A 25,541-nucleotide genomic window follows, 5' to 3' on the forward strand; every position below is an offset into this window, starting at 1 on the left:
TCTTAGAATAGTGGTCAATGACAGGTGTCCCAGATGGAATGAACAAAACAGTAATCATCACCCATTGCTAGCTTCTGGTAAATTATACACTGCCTGTAAATGATATATATGGAAATAAAGAAAAAGGAAATTACAGTATTAAAGGCTGAAGTTTGTTCCAAAAACAAAGACAAATTCTGAGGAACAATGTGACTGAACTGGTAGAAATGTGTGGTCCCTTAAGGACATGTGCCAATGATTAGAAATAAAATTCAGTCTTGACAATAAGTCTGAAAACAGAGTAAGGACCTGGTCCAGCTCCAGCTGAAATGAATGGGAGTTTTTCTTTTGTTACTAGTGGGAGTGGGATCGGGTCCCAAGAGACTAAACATAATAAATGCAGTATTTGTGCCAATTAGTAAGGGGAAATACACAGGAGTTAAAATGGAAAGATTATTAGGCTACAGAGATAAGAATCAAGAGGAAACTAGTTGAGATAAATCAGAAGAGGCACATAACACCAAATCAAATACGATTTTTAATTTACAAGGTTCTTCTTAAACATAATATAAAAAATGATGATTATTCTTGTTGATCTTTGTACAGGAAAAGCATTATTGCACCATTTTAGAACAATTCCAGGCTTTAACAATATCTGTTAGAAAGGAAGGGTAAACACAATACACATTGGGCATATTATCCTTAGGAAATGAAGAAAATATTTTCAGTGACCTAAGCAAAATTAAAGTCAGGTTAAAATAAAAAGCAACAATGTAATAAGTGTGGCAACTATTTTACTCAGATGAATTCCCAGTTCCATTGAAGATAATGAGAGTTTCATAGAATCAAAGTTTAAGGTCAGAAAGAACTATGATATATCTATTCTGAACACCTGAACAACACAGGGCAGTGAATTTCACTCAGTACTCTTGCAGTGAAGGGAATTATCCATCCCCAGTATGTAATTTAACACTATCTAGTCCAGTAATGTATGGTTGAATTACAGGATATCTTTTAGAAGGATATTCAGGCTCAATTAAAAAAAAGTGATGCTACATAAATCACTTCCCTTGTATTACAGTCAATAATTACCTTCATTGTTAAAATTTAGGATAATTTCAATCTGATTTTTTTCTAACAAACTTCCAGCCATTGGCTCTTGCTATGCTTTGTCTACAAGTATAAAGAGACTTCAACCCCCGCACTCCAAATGCTATACTCTCCCTATGTCAGTACTTACAGACCATGATCAAATTGCCTCTTAACTTGCTCTCTGACAAGCTAAATTGATTGAACTCCTTAAGTTCACTTAGAACAGTGTTTTTCAAAGTCCCATTCTGAGAAAGTTGCTAATGGCCCACTCCAGTTTGTTTACTTACCAGCTCCACAGTATTGGAATCTCACTGCTCCCATTGGTTCCAGTACATTGTCTGCCATCAAGGGGAGCTGCAGGAAGCAGCAGCCCAGGTCATGCCACTTCCCGCAGCTGCAAAGGCTGAACCACGGGTAGGTAAGCAAACTTTAGCAGCTTTCTCAGAGTGGGTCCACAGATCACTTTGAGAAACACTGACTTAGAACATCACTTGGAACAGAAACTGTATTTGGCACTGTGTGAATTCTGAGTCATATCTGTTGGCTTAAAAAGTATGTTACTTCACAAATCATCCCTGTTAGTATGGCAAGGCCAAGAAAGCTATGAGAGACATGGACTCTATTTTGAAATCTCTAAAGAACTGTTCATCAAATTCTGATGCCTTAATTGAGGATGAACAACACACAAAGTATGGATCTGAACATCAGGTTGTGTCCTGAGTTTGTAGGCTGGTAGTTGAAATGTTACTAGTAAAATGATCAAATTTAATCTGGAACCCAACAATCCTAGCTTTACAGTCAGCGTCTCAAACTATTCCCACCAAGTAGGAAATGGGTTAATGCTATTTCATTCAAAAGATTTTAATATTAGTGCTAACGCATAGTTGGAAATATTTGTCTTGCATATTCTGGAGTGAAATTTGATTCAGTTCTGCTTGTGAACCTTTTGTGTTCAGTTTGCAAACTTCTGTGCGCTCAAATTTGATGAGTGAAAGTACTTGCAAAATGCAAATTTTAAGATTAAATATTTCAATATTTGCTGAAAGCAAAGTCTGACTTGTATATTTGGTTGAGAATATTTTTAATTCATACTGTGCTGGTTAATTATAAAAGTTCTCTGAACAAACTATCAAAAACCCTCCGCATTATTTATATAAAGTTGAACCTCAATTTGACAAAACGCCAAACTTACAAATGACCTGTTATGTGAACCACTTTCTTCTCCCCAGGGAAATTGAAAAAAACCTCACATAACAAAAGCACTGATGAGGAACAAGTGAACATCCCTTCAGAAACTGATGCCTTCTGTATATTAGAAATTGCTTTGCAGTAGTTTGAGGACTAAGAAGAAAGCAGCACAAAGCACCATATTACAACATCTGCATTGTACCTACTGCAATCGTTAGAATTTCCATTCCATGAACTTTATTTTTTTGAAATCCTCTATTCCCGGTTAGTTATAAAATAGGGTTTATACTATAACTAACACATGCATTGCAATTCTGTATTAAAGTTCATTGCAACTGCATAGTATTATTTAATATGAAATTCAGGTAGCCTCTGTATTATTTCCAAAAATCACATGGTAAAATTGGGCTCCCTGCATACATGACAAAAATCAGCACACTCAATGGAGTTGTATAGAGAACAGTATTGCTAAGCGACAAGCCAAGATTTATTCTCAGAAGAAATTTTCAAATAATTTTACTAATGATTTTCTACCTGTTATTTGCTCATCTCTAGTAAAGCTTTAGATTAAGTGAAAGAGTGAGTACATCACGCATAAACTCATGTTATTCATAAATACGTGGTAAGGCCAGGGCTACCAATAGAGGGCAGGGGATATAGTGGGCAGCTGAAAGACTGGCTGGGGGAAGCTAGCCCCAGCCCCATACTTCCTCCCAGGGCCCAACATGGTCTCTTGTCAGCCCTGGGTAAGAGATAACTATGAATAGTGTGAATGGGCTAAATTTGTACCTCATCTTCAGAGCACAAAGATCCTAAGTTAGCATCTTTAGACAGTAATACAGCTCAGAAGCCCCCACTCATGTATTCTCTGTATTGGAGCTAGCGTGCAGTGTGTCAGACAGTAGATAATAGGAGAAAAATACCTACAAGTTCAGTATAGGGAATTGAAATAAGACTGTTTGTTCCATCTGCTCCATGGACACAATTTTTTTTATTGTAAGGACACAGAATACTCTCTTGCCAATCAGGCAGACTTGTAAAAGTCTCCCTCTCAGCTGAAGGAGACAGAAAGGAAATATTACAGATGGCTTATATAAAATTATATTTTCCTAGTAAACAAGCTGAGAAGCAAGACTTCAGGCCACACAAAATATTTTCTCTAGAGCTCAGGACAGCCTGACCTAGTCCAGTTAATCAACACATGCATTTTAATCAGTGAGAAGTTAAATCTGAAGGAAACAGAACTATTTAGGCAATGGCATTATGAGCACTATTCCCTCTAAGGTGTGCTCCTGTGCAAGTGCAAACCAACAATTTGAGCCTTGCCCACCTCTTCACAAGAGCCATACAATTGCTGGACAGCTGCTCTGGAATGGGACCATGTGGTGAGCACCGGCTCCAACCCAAGAGCAGCAGGGCAGCCACCATGCAGACCTGGCCCTAGCTTCAGCCCTTCCTCAGGGCTGGAGTTATGGGCTGCATGGTGAGTGGCTACTTCTCGGGAGGCCCCAGCCAGAGTCAGAGCTGGAGCCGCATTGCGGGCAGTTGTTGGCTGCTCTTCTGGTATCCCCGGCTGGGGCCAGAGCCATATCGTAGGTAGCCAGCAGATGATCTGCCGGCTTTGGCCAGGGCCCGAGCCACATGGTGGTGGGAGGAAGGGGGCGGGGGAGGGGGAAGGCTGCTCTGGGTGGCTAGGGCAATGGTGTAAAAATAAAAGAAGAAGCACAGAGGGGTTGGAGAATGGGAGTAGACAGTAAGAGGGGAAAAAGGGGAGGAGAGGTTGAAAAGGGATGGGAAGGAACTTAAATTTAAAAATGAAAACAGAAAAGGAAAGAGGAGAGCCAGGGATGAAATATAAAACAAGGAGACTTCCCTTTGCTAGATGCTCATGGTTCAAACGTGGAAACAATTTATAAAACAATTGAAATTAAATTTTAGTTCCATAATATACTATGGATGAAACAAATGCACACTGGATCAAGGAACCTCAGTCAACATTTTGTGGATTTGTGGTTTAGCTAACATTGTATTCACACTGCTCCTCTAACCATTTCGCCTTTTCCATTCTGGCCGTTTTCCTTATCTCTTTGAGTTTCACTCTATATTGCTGTTCCATCCTCTCAGAGACATCCCTTCTGATCTTCAATACTCTCTTCTTTTGGACCAACTTCAGTGTCTCCTGCGTAATCCACTTCTTATTGATCTTCTCTTCTTCTGGAATCATCTGTTCAATAGCTTCTTCTATCGCCATAGCTATCCCTTCGACTCTAAGTATTTCTCTGTGCCTGCCTTCCTGATCTTTTCTTCGAGCATTGCTCTATACGTGTTCCCTATTTCTTCCTTGCCTTGTCTTGCCACATCTCTTCATTTCTTAAACTGTATCTTATACTTTCTCTTAAGTTTCATCTTGATGTTCGCAATCACTAGACTGTGGTCCGAGTCCATATCTGCTCCTTGGAAAGTTCAGCACTGTTATACTGATGTTACCCATCTTCTTCTTATCAAGATCATATCTATCATATTCTTGGCCTTCCCATCATTTGATTACCATGTCAACTTCCTACAGTCCTTTTGCTGGAATCTCATGTTGCAGATCACCATCTCATGCTCCATAGCAAACTCTAGTAGTTTCTCACCTCGTTCATTTCTTTCTCCATATTCAAACTTTCCCATGACTTTCTCCTAACCTTCATTATCTGTTCTGACCTTCGCATTCTGATCTCTTCTAATGATCAGAGAAGTTCAAGTATTTGGGGAGCAACATGACCTATGATCTAGACTGTAAGAAGGAAATAGCGACTAGAATAGCGAAAGCAAGAGCGAGTTTGAAGGCAATAGATAAGATCTGGAAAAGTAGAGAGATTAGCTTAGGAACGAAGCTGAGCATCTTGAAATGGATGTTGAAATGGATGTTAGCAGCATGTTGTATGGATGAAAGACATGGGTGATGATAAAAGATTCGAAGAGAAGGATATTGGCGTCTGAGGGGAGTTATAGAAAGATCCTGAGAATAGGATGGATGCAAAAGGTCACCAACAAGGAATTATATAGGAAGATGCAGCAGAAAGAGAACCTACTGCAGAAGGTTATACAACGGAAGTTACTGCTATTCAGGTATATCTGCAGAATGAATGACGAGCAAAAAATTAAGACCTTGGTATTCGGCATAATGGATAGTCCAAATAGGAGAGGCAGACCCCACAGAGAATGGGTAGATGATATAGTAAATTGGTGTGGAGCTAGTCTACAGAAACTAAGCCACTCCACACTGGACAAGAAAAGATGGAAGGAAATAGTGAGGGAGGCAGCAGACACCAATGGGGCGTTGAGCCCATGGTGGTGGTTGATGATGATGATGAACATTGTATTAAATATATTTAGTTCACAGCAGAGGTCTAGAAGGCATTTGTTTTTTATTTTGTATTATTTGGGGGTGAGGCTGTACATTGGAATACAATGTAAATTTTGTAATGCTTTTTTTTTCTTCAAAAAATGCACTCATAATTAGAAACTAAAGATACTGACAAGAAAGTACAGGAAAGCTAAAGAAGCACTTTTTAAAAACCCTTCCTGTATTTTTCAAGTCATTGCACGTGACCTGAGTAAATGGATTGTTTGAAAACTCTATAATCACGGCTCATTATCCTTTTCTGACTTAAGCCATTCAGATACAAAGAGGGTTCAAAGAGCTCTGTAATTTTGGTGGGATCTTGAATAGTTAGCATTACCCAAAAAGGTTCAGTAGGAAAAAATGGATTTGGGGTCTTCCTGACTGGCTATAATCAACATGAGCTGAGAGCCTCAATCTCTCAAAGTTTTGAACCTTTATAGATGATGGAGCAAAGTACTGAAGCATGTGAGCAGTCCTCACGGAAATCAATGAATCTATTCACATTGCTAAATCAGAGACTTAGTAAACATCTTGCTCACATACATATGCTAAGACAAAAATGATGAGTCTCTTCAAATAAAAAGTGTATAAAAGACATTTTAGAATATAGTCTTATCAAATCTGAGAGTTGAAATTATATGCATATATTAGTAAGATGGAGAAATACTTACTCTTTTATACATGTCCTCATTGTTTTCCTAATAAAGATAATGATGATAGTCAAACTCTATTGGATTGGACAAAATGTTGGGAAAATTTTTCCCAAAGGAATGAAAATCATTAGACCTTACCTTATCTACATGCATGACATTAAAAAATAGCATTACAAAGATCCATTACTTTACCGGAGATCTAAAAGACAAATAGCTTTTTCTTAAATGTACATCCATTTTATGATAAGAAGCCAGATTTTCATTACATAAGTTTAAATCAGAAGTAATTCTACTGAAGCCAATGGTGTTATACCAAAGTAAAGCTTACGGTAAGCTACCAGATATAAAATATGATATAATTTTTATATCAGGGAAAAGTTGATAGAATATTTATGATGTCAATATTGTCATATGCTACATACAAAACAAATTCTTTGTATCATTTATTGACATTAGATTGTATGGAAAATAGAACATAAGTCATCAGAACCACTTACATCATTACAGCTGTGTATTCCACAGTATGCAAGAAATGGAACAGGCATTTATATTTATCATTTCTGATGCTAATTTTAATTGTTATGGAATAGCCAATGTACCCAGAAGAGTAGAGTCAGTTCAATAAATTATAAAGTCAGTTTACCTGTGGTTGATTAGATAGCCCTGTCCACTGACTGAAACACATTACCATTTTAAAAATAAAGATGAGACATTAAGATAAGTTATACACTTAATTCTGTATTTTATTGTGAGAATTCTTGGTATTAGTAATATTTTGTTAAGGAATGTCCTGGCTCAGATATCTGACTGTCAGTGTATATATTTTGTTAAAATGGGTAGCAAAGGGCAACTTTAAAGACATTTGCTAACCAGATGTCATGTTATTGTTAATTCATTGAGATATCAATTCAACCTCAATTATAATCTAGGTATGATTACTGCATTGTTTTGTTTTTTAATTCAGGTAGGGAAATGATAAATAAATTAGTAATATATTTGTTTACAGTCTCAGGGGATATGTCTACACTGCCACCCTAGTTTCACGAGGAGTAACGGTAGTTCGGAATAGGACCCTAGTCCGAACTACCTAGTTCGAGCCCCGTGTAGCTACAGAGAGACTACACGGGGTTCGAAGCAGCGGGGATTTAAAAATGGCGGCTCCCCGCTTATGCTAATGAAGCCCGGGAAATTCAAATCCCGGGCTTCATTAGCAAGTGCGGTATGCATACATTACCCCGCTAGTTCGAACTAGCGGGGTAGTGTAGACATACCCTTAGATACTTGTTTGTAGATTGGAGTAGCTTTTCTTTTTCAAAGACTAGAAGAGTCATCCAGAGGCCCTGGAGAGAATATATGTTCTCACACTATTGCTTTGGAATTTACGCCCTTGCTTTATTGGGATTATTTTGGAGGCAGAGAGACTCTGTGGGAAGCCGGCATTGGGACTGGCCAGAGATTCCTGAATGGAGGGACTGGTCTATGTGCTGTTTGACCATTTCTGTTCCCAGACTGATGTATTTGTACAAATAAAGCAAATTATACTTAACATATTCTCAATCTCCTCATCACCAATTTCTCCTGTGTTGAATTCTGGTACCACTCAACAGAAGGGCAACAATACATTTTCAGTAGCAACGGACAAAAAGCGGACATCTATTCAGTTTTTCCTCAATTATAGGGATTTGTTTTAATCTGAGTGAAATTGGGAAGTGTAGTTGTTTTCAAGAAAAGCTTTTAAAGTCAAACAGTCTTTTTATGTTTCTGAAAGGTTAGACTGTGCCACTGAGCCACAGTCCAGAATGAAGATGGTGACAACTACATGCCTGTTGATCCCAGCCCTCTGAAGAAGATGGACACTCACAGGGTGCAGTTAAGGAGCAGGACTTCTGCTCTCAAGCACCAAGGCTGTAACTGTCAGCTGGCAGCCCACAGGGTGTACAAGACGGGGGAACTAAGACCAATAAAAAAACTGCAAAAATAAAAAATTTCAAAAGGTGCAAATTTTGAAACTTTTGCTGCTTTTTGCCCAAATAGCAACTCAGGATTTGGGTGTTTGGACTTTTAAACAGAAAGGAAAGAACCTTTAAAATGGATACCCCAAATTAAAAAAAAAGCACAGTAAGAGAATAAAGAAGTGCCACCATGGCTTAACAGCCAAGTAAAAGAAGCAGTGAGAGATAAAAAGGCATAATTTAAAAAATGGAAGTTAAATCCCAGTGAGGTAAATAGAAAGGAGCATAAATTCTCTCAAATTAAGTGTAAAAATATAAGAAAAACCTAAAAGGAGTTTGAAGAACAGCTATCAAAAAATAATAAAAAAATATTTGTAAGTACATTAGAAGCCTGCTAAACAACCAGTGGGATTCCTGGAGACTAAGCGGGAATATGATAGAGGTCCATAAAATGATGACTGGTGTGGAAAAAATGAATAAGGAAAAGTGATTTACTTGTTCCCACAATATCAGAACTAGGGATCACCAAATGAAGTTAATAGGCAGCAGGTTTAAAACAAACAAACAAAAAGGTCTTCACTCAGTCAACCTGTGGAACTCCTTGCCAGAGGATGTTGTGAATATTAGGACTTTAACAGGGTTCAAGAAGGACCTAACCTCCATGAATTTATCTAGTTCTATCAAAGGCTATTAGCAAGGATGGGTAGGAATGACAGAGGCTTGGAATAGGTGACAGGAGAGGGATTGCTTGATGATTCCCTGTTCTGTTTACTCCCTCTGGAGTAAACATAAACATAACATAAGAACAGCCATACTGGATCTGATCAAAGGGCCAGCTAGCCAAGTATCCTGTCTTCTGACAATAGCCAATGCCAGATGCCCCAGAGGGAGTGAACAGAACATGTAATCATCAAGTGATCCCTCTCCTGTCATCTATTTCCAGCCTAGGGACACCATTCCTACTCATTCTGGCTAATAGCCATTGATGGACCTAACCTTTATGAATCTATCTAGCTCTTTTTGAACCCTGTTAAAGTCCTAGTCTTCACAACATCCTCTGGCAAGGAATTCCATGGGTTGACTGTGCACTGAGTGAAGAAAATCTTCCTTTTGTTTGTTTAAAACCTGCTGTCTATTCATTTCATTTGGTGACCCCTCATTCCTATATTGTGGTTATAAATAAATAACTTTTCTTTATTCACTTTTTCCACATCAGCCATGTTTTTATAGAGCTATGATATCCCCCTTAGTCTCCTCTTTTCTAAGCTGAAAAGTCTAAGTCTTTTTAATCTCTCTTCATATGGGACCCATTCCAAACCCCCTAATCATTTTTGTTTCCCTTTTCTGAACCATTTCCAATGCCTATTTATCTTTTTTGAAATGAGGTGATCACATCTATATGCAGCATTCACGATGTGGGTGTACCATGGTTTTATAAAGGCTAACAAAAGAAATGGATGTGACAGAGGAATTGAGTCAGGATCCAGGGTATAGCTGTCATAGCCGACTTGCCAATGCCAATTATATGTCTGGACTGACTAGTTGACCTGAATCCTGAGAACATTAACAAAATTGGTATTTTGCCTCTCTTTAATATCCTCTCTCTTCTCCCCCTTAGTCTGTGTCTAAACTACATCCCTTTTTCAATAAAGGGATGTAGATTAGGCACATTGATATTGCAAATGAAGCCAGGATTTAAATGTACCACACTTCATTTGCATAATGGCGGCTGTTGCTTTTTTCTGAAATGGGGCATTTTGGAAAAAAAACTCTGACAGTTTAGATGGGGCATTTTCAACAGAAATGCCCAGTTTCGAAAGATCCTGTACTCCTCATTTTGGTTATATCTACACTGCAAGCCTCTTTTGAAAAAGAACATCTAGACTATAACCAGTACTTTCGAAAAAGCGGCTTGTTTTTTCGAAAAAGAGCACCCAGGCAATCTGGATGCTCTCTTTCGAAAAAGCACAGTTTGCATTACATAGCGCCTTTTTGCGAAAGAGCACTTTCAAAAAAAGACATTATTCCTCGTAAAATGAGGTTTTCCATGGTCAAAAAAAACTACCGCATTCTTTCGATTTACTTTAGAAAGAAAGCGGCAGCAGTCTAGATGCAGGGGAAGTTTTTTTTAAAAAAATCCTGTAGTCTAGACACACCCTTTTTGAGGAGTACAGGATCTTTCAAAACTGGGCATTTCTGTCAAAAATGCCTCGTCTAAACTGCTGTTTCTTTTTGAAAAAGCCCCATTTCAAGAAAAAAAGCGGCAGCCACCATTATGCAAATGAAACGCAGGATATTTAAATCCTGGCTTCATTTGCAATATCGATGTGCCTAATCGACATCCCTTTAAAAGGGATGTAGTTTAGACACAGCCCTAGTGTTTCTGAAGCTGTGCTAGTCCTAGGCTATTAGCAAGACAAAACGCCTGAGGTAATATTCACTAATACATATTATTTTAACCATCTTATCTCTGTTCTAGATACATTTCCTGGTAGTCTCAGAAGTTACATCTAGACTACATCCCTTTCTTGCCGCTTTTTTCTGAAACAGGGCTTTTTCGAAAACGCCCCCCTCACCAGCAGTTTAGACAGGGATCTTTCAAAAATAAAACCCTTTTTCAAAATATCCTGTACTCCTCAAAAAATTAGGTTTACAGGATCTTTCGAAAAAGGGTTTTATTTTCAAAAGATCTGTGTCTAAACTGCCAGGTTTTTTTTCCCAAAAAGCCCCATTGAAAAAAAAAGCGGTGGCCACCATTATGCAAATGAAGTGCGGGAAATTCAAATCCCGGCTTCATTTGCAATACCAATGTGCCTAATTTACATCCCTTTACCGAAAAAGGGATGTAGTCTAGACGTACGCATAGTATGTAAGTAAAATCTCTCCCCATGTGGAATTTGAGGGAGAAGAACATCTTGGGCCCTGCAGAGGGAATCTGATTAAATGGCTTTGCAAAGGTACTTACATTTGTTTTCACTGGACCTCATAATAGTCCATGCAGCACATCACTTTGTATTTTATAAAAGCGTACTGTGACAGGGTAGAGTAGACCCAGAAACACCCTTGCTGGAGACTTCAGTGTCCTGCTACACCTTGCCCTGAGGGGAACAAAGAGAAGTCCTCCAAGCAGCCTAGAGTGGTTGTGGGAAAGAACAGTGAGAAGCTGCAGGGAGCAGCTAATCAGGGCTCAGCAGGGCCATATAAAAAGGAACTGTGGAAAAGAATAGTGGTCATTTGCTTTCTGGAGCTGGAAAAGAGAGAACAGAAAGAGCAGCAAAACCATTGTCAGTTTAGTGTGGGTTGGCACTCAGGGAGCTAACCATGAGCTCTTGGCTGACTGATAGGATTGAGTTCAAAAGAGTTTGCTGGGGGTGTGAAAGCTAGCTGGCTGCTGGAGTAAAGATTGAGCCTTAGAAGGGCTGCAGGAAGGTAGTGTCTTCAGGGAAAAGCCCTGAGGGTATGGCCCATACCAATGCTGGGACTACTCAAAGACTGACCTCAGGGAGGGCTGGAGAGACACCAATGGAGAGCCACTGAGGAGGACTTACAGACTGTGTGTGACTCAACCAGAGAGCTGAGTCACTGAACAACTTCCCGAGAAAGTCCTTACAGGGTCACCAGAACTGAAAGACTAGACAAACTTGATCAGAATGGGGTGGTATCCACTTCTTACATGTCCCCTAAGCCTACATCTAGGCTTGCCAAACTTTAGCTACACACTATTTTATTTTACTGTGGGCTCATTCAGAGTATACTGCTGGCCTGTAATTTGTATCACGTACCAGCTTGTTACACACTAACTATCCTGTGTGGATCCTACTAGTGGACACTGAAAGTTCACTTTATGTGCACAAAAGAACTTTTAATATGCATCAGCAGCATCCACATGGCCAGTTAATACATGACTCATTGGTGTAAACTAGAGTTTACACGCCAGATGGTGCATACTAACACTACATAGACAGGTTCTCAGCTATAGCCCTCTGAAGTTGGATGTTTGCATTATTATGGACATGTCACGCTATCCTCAACAAAAGGGATGGTAACATGTGTTAGCTGCAATAAGTTTACAAAACTGGAAACTAGATGACTTGGTATTGATACAGTCAAATGTCAGCTAATATTTGAATTCAGGAAAAAGAGCACTAGCTATTTTCTAGTTAGTTCCAAGAATGTAACACAATGCTTTAAAAAGATTCAAACTGGGTCTCTTTGAGGACTTCATTTAAAACATCAAAGTTAACCAGATGGGGCACAGAAGCACAAGCTGTGATTCCAACACTTTTAAAACAATATTTTAATGCTTTTGAAGTACAAATAATTCTGTTATATTTTAGAGAACACCAACAGATTAGAACAGTAAGTACCAGCAAATTAGACCTTATAGCAAGACATTATATTTATGTGACTCATTAAAGATATGATGTCTTCTAGAAAGATGCGTTGTATTACTAATTTAATGAATTAAGGTGATATGAATTAGTGATCTCCTTTCTAAAATAAATGTTCTTAAATACTTAGGTGATATACTTTAACTCAAACAGATAAAAAACGCTTCAGAATTAAACTGATAATTAAACTGATAAAGGTTTGGTAGGCTTTGGTTTATGGTACTATGTAACCCTGGCTCCTTTGGCCCTAACATGTATTAAAAGTTCTTGAGTTACAAGCAGCAGAGCTACATTTTGCTGTTCTGGCAAAGCAAAAAAAAAAAAAAAATCCTACAAGTTTGCATTTGTAAAACTTTATGGCTCTCTTTTAAAAAGAAGTCTATTAATTTGGAGAAACTCAATTTTTGGTACCCTTCTTTAGAAATCTAACATTGACTTATCAGAGATGTTGAGCATCCATTGCTGTGACTGACGTCAGTCAATGAGAATTTGAAAAACTCAGCACCTCTGAAAATCAGCTACAGGTTTTTTTGAGTTGGGCACTCAATTGCAGTGCTCCAAATCAATGCATGGTTTTGAAAAGCTCTCCATAAAGATGTTCAGAAATTCAGGTTAAGTACTATAAGGGGGAACATGGTGTGAAAGAAAAGCTATTGTGAATCTTCATCCACATCTAAAAGAAAATCCTTTTAGAACTTTGATTACACTTTATTTTTATGCTTATTTTCCCCATGTGACTATAGATTTCCCTGGGACAATGTAAACAGAGCTAACTAGATACTGAAAAAGAAGGCTGTTACCAGAGGATTTCAAATTCAGTAGAAATAAAGCAATCTTGAGAATATGTTCATTGAAGAATTCCATATCAATTTATTGCACAAGGAAGTCAGAATTAAACAGACAGTTGTAAAAATCTTTAAAAGGCTGGAAAGTTTAAGAACAAAATATTTTCTGTCTAGCCATGAATGCTTAAAATCCCACGTGAATATGCAGCTGTGAAGGTATTTGTTTCCAATGACCCACAGAATGAAGGTATATTAGTCTCCATAATTGTGAATTTACATACTTTCAAATACTTTGATTTCATGCTAGTTTAGTTTTAGATTATTATTTCCTGGCTTTTTAAGACAGTTAAAAAAAACTCTCAAACAACTATAACATTCTTATAAGGATTAAAATGATTGATATGTCCTCACCTTTTCTGGGTGACCATTTTTGGTCTGTATTTTATAAACATCCCATTGTCCTAAGTGGGTGTGTGAAATCTAATATATAATCACTTCTTTTGGTGACAGCACTCACAGACAGCATACTGTTTATTAGATTAAATACACTGTGGTTGTCAGGACCAGCTTCTGTTGGTGAAAGATGAAACAAAGCTCTTCAAGCCTGGGGAAGATACAACAATGCTGCATACTATTTTTTACCTTGCAGACATTGTCAGGACAGAGGTCATAGCACAATTGATCTGAAGTAAGCAATCTTAGAGAAGCAGTGAAGAAAACTCTTAGGCTGAGGCTGTACAGACATTTTTAGATAACATGGTGGTTTAGATAATGGAGCTCATAAAAAAAATCAAGGTTCATAATACACATTTGTGAGTTTATGAATGAACAGTGAGGGGATGGGGGGGATTAAATGAACATTTGCCTCACAAATGAAGCTTGTTGATTTCCTATGGAGGCAATTATGTCTGATGAACCACCATAGTCTTGATCAAATCCACTGTATGTTGTGGATTATAAAAGTCCCTCCACACTAGTAGATATATTTCAACAGCACCAGCAACAATGCATATCATTCCTTTATCAGGCTTTCTCAAAAAATAGCTCAGTCCTTGGTCAACCCCAGCAATGTCTTAACAGTGGAGACCCTGTGTTGGCCAAATTAATTTGCTTTCTGTAGGGTGGGATTTTATGTAGATGTGCAGTTTTGCACCTATATTGCTACTTTCAGAAAAGTAAGTTATTCATCAGCTCCTTGCTGTATGCTGCCTTATCGGAGTATTGCTGTCAAACAAGCTTTTCAGCCTGAGAGAAAGGATCAGCATGAGCAAGGCACAAGTCTGCCAACCTTCTGAGACAGATCTTCTGAATCTGCCCCATTAGTGCCCTATCTTTTTAAAATTCAGTCTCACTCACAATAAGCGGAGCACAAAAGGTAGCACCCATTGCTCAAAACATGCTTGCCAACAATCTAAGTGACTGTCTGTCAGCTCTGCAGGTTCACACACAGCCGGTTAATATTTAAGAACTGTGAATAACAAAACTGAAACCTGAGAAACACTGTACAGGAATCACCTGCTGCTGCTTTGAACTTCTAAGGGTAGTGGTGTGTCTGCAATAACTGATTACAGAGGAATGCTTTATTAACTGAAAAACTCTGGTACTTTGCTGCCCACACGTAATTAACTATAGAATCCCTCATTGCCAGAGTGAAGGATTCTACATTAACAGACATGCACTCTTTAAAAAACGAAGCACCCTTTGCTGCCAGACTTTTGGTTCAATGATCATCCACACTGTGAGGAATAGTTGCCAGTTGCACATAGCTTCTAGTCAGTCAATACTGACTCCAGTCCAAATATAGTTGAGCTGAGGCTTTAGTGTAGGCTATGTCCTTATTCTGTGTGTGTGTGTGGATAGTACCTAGGATATGATTCTCCACTATGCCTGAGCAGAGTGTGGCCACATTGCATCAGGCTGATTGACCACTTGATTGGTGGTCACTGGGCCCCAGAGAGAGTTATATCTGCAGGAAGATGTCTTTAGCTTATACCACTGCCATATGGACACCAAGGAATCTTGTCATCGACCTAACCAAATCACAGCTTTGCTGTGATATTCCTTTCCTCTACTGAGCAAATTACATCACCATTGTGACAGACCATCACTAATATTGGTGACTGGTTTTAGGACAGGGTGACCTTTGTCTGTATTTCAAATTTATAACACAATAACCCTATAGTGAGGGTTCAATTACATAATAGAGGATGCTGTAGTAGACTTATTATACAGTAATTTGCAATAATTGTGCAGTTTACCTATTTAACCTGTGTCACTACTCAGTTTCCGTTATGTGAACTAGTAGTTGAACAATCTAGCATGCCTTTATTCCTTCATAGCTTTACGTAGTGCAAAGCTGGGAGGAAAAGGTTGTCATGCTCTAGCTTGTGAGAGTGGCATATAATGCAAGTAAGGTTGTGTGTTAGACATAGCTTTTTGTATCGAGTGGAAGGAAGTGTGAACTCCCTTTGTATACCTGCCCCTTTCTATCCGGAGCACAAGGTACAAGTGAGGCGGGGTATGAACAAATAATAGCTCAGATCTCAGTTAAGGCCTGTAGGATGTGCTAACATAATTATCATCATTTGCAAAAAACATAAGACTGAAGAGAGGTAAGCATGATCCTCAGCATATGAGTAAGATGCTTAGCTATTCACTTACCTCTTTGACCTTTCTTCTGCTACCAGAGAAGAATAAGTTGGCAGCCACACAGCACAAAATCACATATATGTTGCATGTGGTTTCCTTATGGTCTTTTGCCTTGCTTATAGCTTTTTAAATTTTAAACACTTAATACCTGCATGGTTACCCAGCACCAGTCTTCCCATGGCAAGATTGGACGTAGTTTAAGGCCACATGAATCTGTGGCCATGTGTGTTGCCTCCATTACCATTCTCAAAATACAATAGTCCTAGCAATATTATTTTGTACATGCAGGCAACACAGTTTCTTTTAGACAGGCAGGTTTCCAGTTTGTTTGGACAATGCCAATCAAATATTATATCCCTACTCTAAGTAGAAAAAAAATACTTCAAGCAATTAAGATAATTACTAAACGTACCATAGTAATTCGCTTGCCCTACTACTATGTCTTGCACAATTTAACTAGGTTTCAAACTTTTGAGGGCATCAGATGTTTCAAGGTTATATAAAAAAGCCATTCTGAGCTAACACACGTTCTCCATGATGTTTGTCAAATGTAATAAGGACCTTGAGGAAAAACTCAACACGACTGAGCTGGCACATAGGTTATTGTCATAACCAATACACTGAAAGACTCTCATGAGGTAGATCAAAGAATTACATCAGTTTTGCCCTGACAGTAGTTCAAAAGCAAAAGTAAAAATGAGACAGGAAAGGACAGGATGTAGAACTATAGCATCTACTTCAGAAGCGTGCATTTCAATATAGGCAGGTTGCAGAAAAAATGTAACTATATTCTTTAAGAAAGTTTTTGTGGAAAATAATGGTAAAATTAAGTCAGTTTCATAGGCACCAACTCAGTGGGTGCTCCAGAGCTGAAGCAACCACCAAAAAACCCGCAAGTGGTGCTGCAGGGTTGGCTTACTCTTTTGTTGGTCCCAGTGCCTGAACTGGGGTCCTACCTTCTGCTCTGCCTGCACTCACCTATCAGGCCCCACTTCCATTCATTCTCTTCCTCTGAGGCCCTGGCCACTACTGACTGAGGGGGAGGGGACAGAGAAGAGCACCCACTGGCAAAAAGCCAAAGTCAGCACTTACGGTCAGTGTTTCTAGCATTGGGGCTGACAAAGATTAACTTTTAATCTCCATAACTGCTGCTGCATAATTTAAACTGAAGTTTTATACCTTAACATTTTAAACCAATTACACAATGCACATGATTGCATTTTCAAAACAATGTATGTGAGATGAATACCCTAATGTATTTGAAACAGTAAAAGATTATCCCTAAGCCTCTCCCCAATCAATATACTGCATGGGAAAATCTGGGACAAAACGTACTTAAACAAAACGTTTTTGTAGACACACATTTTTAATGGATCTCCCTGGCAGTTCTTTCACAGTTTTCCTAATCAATGTACTGTAAAGTGTACAATGAAGGCTGAAAAGAAATCTCTTAAAATATTAAATCATTAGCTATATGGTTAACAATTCTGATAATTTGTGATGCAGCACACGTAGTAGTGAGGGTAGAGTTTGTGGCAATCCAGTTTATATTTTGGTGAATTTCATTTTCTTTGTAGAACACTTAATTACTTTTATGACATGGCACTCCTACAGTGGCTGGAGGTTATTTACCAGAGAAAGACCTGAGGGAAATGGTTCATCCTTCTAATTTTTTCAGCTGAATTTAATGTTCATGAAAGGTGCCAGACTGTCAACTCAGGAGACGGAAATCCTCTTTAGAATAGATACATACAATATGGGCAAAATAAGCAGCCAACATATCTTAGCTGTTACATTCTGGGGTGGAAATGTATGCAAGTCTCTATGGGCATTCAGTCCTTGGCCTCCCTATTAAGAGAGGCACCAAAGGTGCCAATTAGTGCTAACAGCAGACATTCATGTGTGCATTAATAACTGGACTGGGATCACCAAACAACTGGTATGGATTTACTATGCCAGAGCAACTCAGAAGTAATAGGCTTCATATTCTATTAATCTGATGTGCCATACTGTCCCTTTGACATGGAATTGAGTTTATTGTAACTAAGGTGACCTGGAAAAGTTAGGCATTTCAATCTATAATTAGCTGCCTGCATATGAATTTAGGTGCCTAATTTTAGGCACTGCAGTTTGAAAAATTGAATTCTAATATTTTATATTTTGGTTGCGAATCTTGGCCACACACCATATTCTGCCACCTGAGCACTCAGCACCCAGTGGCTACGTCTACACTGGCCCCTTTTCCGAAAGGGGCATGTTAATTTCACAGGTCGAAATAGGGAAATCCGCGGGGGATTTAAATATCCCCCGCGGCATTTAAATAAAAATGTCCGCCGCTTTTTTCTGGCTTTTAGAAAAGCCGGAAAAGAGCGTCTACACTGGCCCCGATCCTCCGGAAAAAAAGCCCTTTTCCGGAGGATCTTATTCCTACTTCGAAGGGCTTTTTTTCCGGAGGATCGGGGCCAGTGTAGACGCTCTTTTCCGGCTTTTCTAAAAGCCGGAAAAAAGCGGCGGACATTTTTATTTAAATGCCGCGGGGGATATTTAAATCCCCCGCGGATTTCCCTATTACGACCTGTGAAATTAACATGCCCCTTTCGGAAAAGGGGCCAGTGTAGATGAGCCCAGTGTGTTTACTGCTCACCAGAACTAACTATTGTCTTAGAGATAATGAATTATTCAGTGTGTAAAATAGAAGGCCAAATCCTGAGAGGTGCCAAATATGTATGGCTCCCATCATGGGGCTCAAAGGAAACTGCAGTTGCTGAGCACCTCACAGAACTTAGTTTATACTTTTCTGTTTTCATAATTTAAAAAAAAGATAAATCAAGCTGCAGTTTCAGACCCTACTCTCATCCTCAGTGCAGAGCGAGATAAACAGAAGCAGCTTATCTTTCCCGGTGGAGATTGCTTGTTTTTCTTTCTGTGAAACATTTCCCCCTAGTTCTATTTGTTTCTTTTTTCCCTCCTTCCTTTACCCTTCAGTTTACTTTCACCTTTCACACAGTGTGTTCTTCAACACATACTTCAACCTGCTTCCCATTAACCTTCTCTCCTCAAGGAAGTGGTGCTGCTGTCTCTACACACTTTTCAGATCTCTTTCACAGCTTCCCACATCAATTGTCATTCCTTGATCCCCAGAGTACCTTGTGAGTTCAATATTTTCCCCTTGATTTTTTAAAGGGACATCTTGCCACCCACAACATTCTGCCTGCTGACAATGGCAGAAAAGGAGAAAAGGATATTACTGCACATATTCTTTGACCAGAATTCAAGGAGAGACCCAAAATCTCTCTGATCAAATAATTTCAAGAGGCCGCTCACTGAGCCTCATATAGGAAAAGGCAGAAATACATCAAGATTTTGAGTAGGCATGCTAGATAGTAATTGAATAGTCATGTAATCACATGAAATTTTAGCAGTTACACAACTATTCGATAGTCCCCAGGGGTGGGACTGCTCCTGGCCCCACTCCCAGGGAACCGCCTGCCATCCTGCACTGCTGCCTCTCTGTCAGGGGAGCCAGTTTAAGAAACAGCTCCCAGCCTAGACCAGCTGCCTGTCGCCCCGCGCTGCTGCATCTAATACAGCAGGGGGCCTGAGCTCTCTGCAGACAGAGGCTGTTCCAGAAAGGAGCAGCCTCTGTATGTGGTAAGCCTGGGCCCACAGAGGTCAGAGGCGCTGTTGCAGCAGCCTTCTCTGCACCCTCCCTGCCACTGCTGCTTCTGATTGAGGCAGCAGCAGGGAAGTGGGAGTAGGGGAAGAAACACAGGTGGCACTACGGAGCACTGGATGCTGCCTTCCCCCTCGCTGCTTCTGATGTAGGCAACATGTGGGGGGAGGGACGGGCCTGAAGTGCCAGCTAGCACAAAAAACAGGTTCCCATGTGTCTCAGCTCCCGCCTGCTCCCTTCACTCTCCGTGCTGCTGCTTCTCTATCAGAGGCAACAGTGCGGGGATGTGAGGGCCATCAACTCCCACATCTTCCCCTTGCTGCCTTTGATGCCTGTAGCTGACAAGATTAACCGATAAGACCAGGCATATTGGTTAATCGTGTGGTTTTTTACACATTGACATCCATAATTTAGACATGAAATATAAAGATTCTCCATATGACAATATGTATGACAATACAGTTAATCTAAAAATCCATATATCCCTCTATTGGATTCATCCTGGCATGCATCAGACTCGCCTAAAGTGACCTACACTAATAGCATAAAGGATCAATAAAACTAGTAAGACTGAAAACAGTTTGAACAGAACACAACAAAAATCAAGTCTTGATCTAATTAACACAGGGCAGCAACACTTTACCTTCCCCCTGTTTTTATGAGCTAGTATTATATTATTTGATACTTGGTAACCAATAAGGTGTTTGTTCTCAATTAGTGCCCTGATGGGTCATTTTCAAAAAATAAAGACACATTCTCCTTCTCTTCTGAATAGCAAAGGGATTATCCACTATGGCTTTAAAGGTAAATATTACTAAGTATTTTAGAAATGTGCATATCTCTGTCTTATCATCCGTCCATCCATCTGTGAGTCTGTTTGTTCAAGAACTCCTCCTAAACGGTAAGAGCTAGGGCCACCAAATTTGGTATGCAACTTCCTCTTATCATAACTTAAAGCAAGGTCAGGGTTCGGTTGTGCCAGAACAGTGGAGTGTGTCTGGAATTGGATTGTTTCTCATAGAATGGAAAGGGGAGGCAGTTATACTTTACTACCGGGGGCAGCAAGGGGCCAGATATGGGGACCAGGACAGCTATTAGCCCATTGGGCCAACAGGACACAGGGGTGGAGAAACGGATAGCTATCTACTATATATTTCAGAGAGTTTGTCTGTCTGAGTGTCTGTCTGGTGTACGTCCCCAGCTAGGGAACATGTACCCCTCCACTGGCTATGCCCACTGCAGCTGCAATGGCCAGGCACGTCTCACCTGGCCCCAAGCTTCTGCAGTGAGAGAGCACTGGGTTGTCCTTTCCTCCCTGGGCAGCCTGTGTACTGAACCCCTCATCCCCAGCCCCACCCCAGAGGTATGATTTTAATGAAGAAACACAACCATTAATTGAGTGAAGGACCCCAGCAATGCTTGGTAAATACTCTAGTTGTTTATAAAAAACCTGGGAAAATGAAATGTATGATAAATCTGTGAAGGAAGATATGAGACACTCTGGGTTTTTCAAAACGAACCCATCAACTGGTTTACTTTTAACCAAAATTTTATAGACGCTATTTAAAAAATTCTAGTAGGTAAAAAATCTGGTTTCTGTTTGGTTCTTTGATTGTTCCTGTCTGTTGCATAACTACTTTTACAATATTTAAATCAATTAAGATGGTGGGATGATTGGGTAAAAAAATTGTTTCACAATGTTAAGATTGGTCAAAGAATGATTTTATAACATTTTAGTAAAATTATTGGTTAAAATGAAACTAACCAGGACTCAAGCTTCATTATATAAATTGGAGTTCAAAAAGAAGTTAATTGGCACCAACTCCATGAAACAGCCCTGAAATCTGAGCTGCCAGATGTCGACACCTTGCCAGCTATACAGTGCTGAATTCAACTTATTCCATGATTTTCACTGGCCAGCAAGAAATGTTCATCTGCCTTATGGGGAGTGTTGACCACTATATGCTTAGTTTCTGCATTCTGTTTTGGTGATTGTTAATAAACAGAGGTTAAGGATACTATAGCATAAAGCTTTTTTCCAGAGGTAAAAGAACCTGCAAATTCAGAGTGTAGGATTATGTCCTTAGCCTTAGGAAGTGTTCCTGGGTAGGTGCTCCTAGAGCAGTGGTGTGCAACCTTTTTTCAACCACAACCCCCATATACTTGTGCTGTGACCCCCAAGATAATTTGAGCAGTGTGGCGCTTAGACCCGGCTCTCCAGGGGCTGGGTCCTGTCATTGGAGGCCCTGCAGGGCAGCACAACATTTAGATCCGGCCGGCTGGGGGCTGGGCCTAGCTGTTGGCGGCCCCCCAGGAAAACATCTGTGACCCTCTTGGGGGTTGCGACCCATGGGTTGTGCACCACTGTCCTAGAGTATGCAGGCCATAGCATCTGCTGCTGCCTCCTTGTGTATCAAACTCTTGAAACTCCCAGCCTGCTTGTGATCCAGCCTAGTCCAAGCCCTGTTCCAGTTGTGTCCTTGCGCTATTCTGACTTCACTCCACTCCTGTAATTGACCTGTTCTAGCCTTCCCTCCACTTCCTGACTCTCCCTGACATTGGACTCTGAGTACCTGGTTTCAGCCTTTGACTTGTGTCTGGACTCCAGCTATGGCACTGACTAGACTTGTCCCTGGTCCCTGGACTCTGACCACACAGCTTTGATTTCTAGCTTGCACCTGGACTTTGGTGCTGATTCTGGCTTGTCTGCAGATTGTGATCTTGGTTCTGACCCTAGTCTGTCCTCAGATCTCATATCCAGTGCCACCTTTGGCCCTGTCCTGGCCCTATATCTGGCTTTTGCCTCTGCACCAATCACTAAGCATGACAGCCAGCAGGCAGTACCTCGTAGATGGGTTCAGTTTTCCATTACTATGGCATTAGATTATAATACTGTAAAGCTCCCACCAAATACAACAAATTGCATCAGTTCATCACTCACACACAATAACAAGTTGAGATATTAGATGCCTATTTGAACAGAACATAAAATGAAAATTAAACACGAGACTCTGGAGAACTAACCTATTACAAAGGACAAGATTGTGGTATTAATAAATCCAATTTGAAGGAATGAATGCTAAGAGATCCAGCCATGTGATTAAATAAAGCTGTAAATATCTACTGAGCTACACAAGTTATTAAATCACAGATATAAACCCTGATAAACTTGGATGACAATAAAGTAGTAGCTAGAGTAGATGTCTTTAAACATGATTCACAGACAGGGAGAGTATTTCATGGAAAAAAACCCACCCAGAACCAATCCACAGTAAACTTAAGGAAAATTAGAACTGTGGGAAATGTGCTACCAGACATCTGCAAAATAAATACTTTGCGTATGGGAAAGTCAGTAGAAACTGTAACAAATATGTTTCCTGAAAGTGTACAAAGCAAGAAGTGGGCAAGCATATCATACAAATGATTCTGGTGTGTAGCTAGAACTGTGCTTTGTTGGAATATTGGCCAATGTAAATATTAAGGAAAATAAGGAATAGAAAGTCATTGGAATGGGAGGGAGACAAATCTCAGTTAAACTTGCTATAGTCATTCTAAACAGATGTGGGCATAGCAGATAGTTCTCAAATTTAATCACTGCAAATGGTTGCAGCAGCTGAAAGAAATATTTCTAGTGAGAAGCAGACTAATTGGACTGACTTATTAGACTTTCTAGACATGGGACCTGTAAAAAGGCCAGCAACAATGAGAGGAGGGCACAAAAAAGCTTTCCTCACACATTCTCTCTTCATCCCTAACACATCAGCTACGTCTACACTGGCACCTTTTCCTGGAAATGCTTAAAACAGAATACTATTCCATTTTCAGTTTTTCCAGAAAAGGAGCATCTACATTGGCCCCGGAGTTATCGTCGTAACGAAGCGCTTTTCCGGAAAAGCGCATCTACATTGGCGGCGCGCTTTTCCGGAAAAGCAGAAGCCTGGAGCCATTTTGAAGAGGGTAAAAGGCCACCAGACCTTTCCAGGGGTGGGGCCAGAGCACCGTTCAGACACGTGGTTAAAGGGGTCTCGCCGGGCAGCCATTGGTCTCCTGCTCCCGTGCCTTGGGGCCTCTGCCAGGGACTGACACCCTTCGCAGGGTCTGTGGTTGCCCTCTGACTTTTGGGGACACCACCCTTTGGCCCCCAACTGCTTTTGCCTGCGGGTTTTTTTTTCTGCCCTGCTCTGTGTGCTATGGAGCCACGGGTGGCCATGTGCCTGGTCGGGCCCCTGTTGGGGCTGTTCAGATGGCTGCGGCTCCTGCTGCAGGACGGTGCCATGCTGTTCATGGACCAGGAGGCAGAGATCGCCTTGGACTCCCTCACCAGGGAAGCCATGGCAACCGTGTGGCATCAGCACCCGACCGTAGACCGGCCTGTCTGGAGTTTGGAGAGCAGCACCGACTGGTGGGACCGGGTGGTCCTCGGATGATGGGACGACCACCAGTGGATCTGGAATTTCCGAATGAGAAAGCGGACCTTCCTGCAGCTGTGCACCTGGCTCACCCCCGCGCTGCAGAGAACCGCCACCCGGCTGTGGGCACCCATGCCCATGAAGAAGAGGGTCGCCATCGCACTCTGGAAGCTGGCCACACCGGACAGCTACCGCTCGGTGGCCCAGCAGTTCGGGGTGGGAAGATCAACCGTCGGAGTGATCGTCGTGGAGGTAAGTCCCAGGGGGAGTGGGATGGGGGAAGGGTGCTGCACTCCAGGCCCAGGGACAGCCAAGACTCCCGGCTGGGTCGCCCAGGGGTTTGGGCCGCCCCTCCCTTGCACAGGCCCGGTGGGGGGGGCATGCGGCGAGGGGGGCCCTGGTGTGTGTGTGTGTGTGTGTGTGTGTGTGTGTGTGTGAGGACAGAGGGACTCAAGGGGGGGGGCCAAGGGAGTGCACACTCACCCCTGCCATATGTGATGTGTTCCCTTGTGTTTCTCTGCACCCTTCTGCAGGTCGTCCACGCCATCAATGATGTCCTGCTCCTGTGAATCATCCGCCTGTGCGACGTGGATGATACCATAGCCGGCTTCGCTGCCCTTGGGTTCCCCAACTGCGGGGGAGCCCTGGACGCCACCCACATCCCCATCCAGGCCCCATTTCATGAACCGAAAGGGGTACTACTCCATCGTTCTGCAGGCCCTCGTGGACCACCGGGGCCGTTTCGTGGACATTTACGGGGGCTGGTCCGGCCGGGCACACGACGCCCACATCCTCCGGAACTCTGGACTGTATCGCAGGTTGGAGGCGGGCACCTAGGGTATGTCTACACTACAACGTTAATTCGAACTAAGCTAATTCGAACTAACGGATCCAGACTAAAAAACTAGTTCGAATTAGCGTTTTGCTAATTCGAACTATCATGTCCACATTAAGTGGACCCTGAACCGGGCTTAAGGATGGCCGGAAGCAGTGCCGGACGGCATCAGAGAAGAACTTAGAGCGTGGAGATGCTGTCTCAGGCTAGCCGAGGGCTGTGCTTAAAGGGACCCGACCCCCACCCCGGACAGACAGTTCTCAGGGGTGCCCCGCTTGCAAAGCAGTCCTGGCTTGGATTGCCCGGACTACCCGCACTGGGCACATCACACCACTCGGCCATCAGCCCGGCTGCACTTGCCGCAGGCTGCCATCTGGGGAGAGGGGGTAATTGGGGGGCTGCAGGAGAGCTTCCACCCCCAGAAGCCTGCAGAGCCAGCCCAGTCCTCCCCATTGGGGGCTCGTGCCCCATTCCTCCCTCACCTCCTTCCACTTACCCTTCCCTAGCCCCTCTTCTTGATGTACAAAATAAAGATAACGTGTCT

General features: G+C 41.3%; 1 protein-coding gene across 1 annotated transcript in view; it reads right to left on the reverse strand.

Annotated features, from left to right (window-relative positions):
* Nucleotides 1-1,473, reverse strand: part of RNF180 (ring finger protein 180) — a 363,816-nt gene extending 362,343 nt beyond the window's left edge. Inside the window, exon 1 of the mRNA XM_075932403.1 lies at nt 1,359-1,473. The gene's annotated coding sequence lies outside the window, so the exon portion shown is untranslated. The remainder of the gene's footprint in view (nt 1-1,358) is intronic.
* Nucleotides 1,474-25,541: the final 24,068 nt, after the last annotated feature.

This window comes from Pelodiscus sinensis, chromosome 6 (genome assembly GCF_049634645.1).
Source record: "Pelodiscus sinensis isolate JC-2024 chromosome 6, ASM4963464v1, whole genome shotgun sequence".
NCBI classification, from domain to species: Eukaryota; Metazoa; Chordata; order Testudines; family Trionychidae; genus Pelodiscus; species Pelodiscus sinensis.